This window comes from Schistocerca nitens, chromosome 4, assembly GCF_023898315.1.
Source record: "Schistocerca nitens isolate TAMUIC-IGC-003100 chromosome 4, iqSchNite1.1, whole genome shotgun sequence".
In the NCBI taxonomy this organism is placed as follows: Eukaryota; Metazoa; Arthropoda; class Insecta; order Orthoptera; family Acrididae; genus Schistocerca; species Schistocerca nitens.
Genome location: NC_064617.1, coordinates 719964235 through 719964595, shown reverse-complemented (window position 1 = coordinate 719964595; position 361 = coordinate 719964235). Strand labels below are relative to the sequence as shown.

At 46.8% G+C, this 361-nt stretch overlaps 1 non-coding gene across 1 annotated transcript; it reads right to left on the bottom strand.

Moving 5' to 3' along the window:
* Nucleotides 1-288: 288 nt before the first annotated feature.
* Trnaf-gaa (transfer RNA phenylalanine (anticodon GAA)) lies at nt 289-361 on the bottom strand. Its single transcript has one exon. It is a non-coding gene; the product is annotated as a tRNA-Phe (tRNA).

The following is a 361-nucleotide window of genomic DNA, read 5'->3' as shown; positions in this document are numbered from 1 at the left end:
ACTGGGCAATTGTTAAATTCACAAGCATTTCGAGTGCAATGTTTTCCACGTTTTCGCTCATTTCTCGGTTCAGTTGGAGACGTTCTTCACCTCCTGACACAAAAAACGGAACGCAGTCGGTATGACTTTATTTTTTTACTTCTCAGGCAGTTGCCTACTGTGTTCCTCTTATGGCAAGCGCTACACAACCAGAACAGCTACAGGAGGGAGTCACTTTTGTTCTCAGCGGTAGTTACAGTATCACAAACGCAGAGCAATTCCATTGTCGTCACCTTCTAAACGAAGGCGTGCCGAACCCCGCGATCGAACCAGGGACCTTTAGATCTTCAGTCTAACGCTCTCCCAACTGAGCTATTTCGGC